This window comes from Astatotilapia calliptera, chromosome 3, assembly GCF_964374335.1.
Source record: "Astatotilapia calliptera chromosome 3, fAstCal68.1, whole genome shotgun sequence".
NCBI classification, from domain to species: Eukaryota; Metazoa; Chordata; class Actinopteri; order Cichliformes; family Cichlidae; genus Astatotilapia; species Astatotilapia calliptera.
In genome coordinates this window covers 79,850,630-79,851,523 of record NC_137424.1, presented here as the reverse complement: position 1 = coordinate 79,851,523, position 894 = coordinate 79,850,630, and positions in this window count along the sequence as shown.

Here is an 894-nt window from a genome sequence, read left to right as displayed (position 1 = left end):
TCTCATGTTTCTGTCATTCCATAAAAACAGCTGCTTTAAAAACTGAGCCAATGAAAGGAACATGAATTTATATATTGATCAGATTCATACAGCCCTGATGTAACTCTGATGATCTCCATGTGGCTTCCTGTCCTGACGGATAGGAAACATGTGAGGATGGGGAAGAATGTCTTGGAATCCCGGACCATCAGCACCGGCTTCGTTCAGGGTTTTGTTCTTTCTCTGCTCTTCTCCCTGTACACCAACTGCTGCTCCTCCAACCACCAGTCTGTCAAGCTAATTAAGTTTGCAGAGTTTGAACGTCTGGTGTCCAGTGCAGACGCAACAAAGTGGTGCTGAATGCCCGTCATAAAGAAGACCTAGAGGAGGATATAGTTCCTGAGGCTGCTGAAGAAATTAGTATTTCTAGAAAGCTATTTTAACTAATAGCTGCTCACAGACTGTATTTATGAGTGACAAACTGTGATATCTAACTCTAAAGTACATCTACAGTATGTATCAAATATATTCAGAGATGTTTGAAAGCCTCCCTCACTAGAGGGAGTGTTAGCCCAGGGCGCCAAACAGGCTAGGATCGCTACTGTCCAAATGTGTACTCCAAATGCGGCGTCATTTTCTTCAAATTTGTGGTGCGGTTGCAGGTGTGGATAATTTTGCCGAAAAATATGGCAGACAGCTGAAGCGGCGCTGCTGAAGAGTAGACTTTCAAAAGTAAGTACTGAAAAATGTCACTTATTTATGTGCGAATGTTTAATAATGAAGAACATTAAAACATTACCGTTGGCCACATGTCGGCAAAGTTATGTGACATTGTTGATGTTTGTGGTTTCAGCATTAACTTGGTTTTAAAGTCTTTACTGTAAAATATACACCGTACAATAGTTGACTTTAATC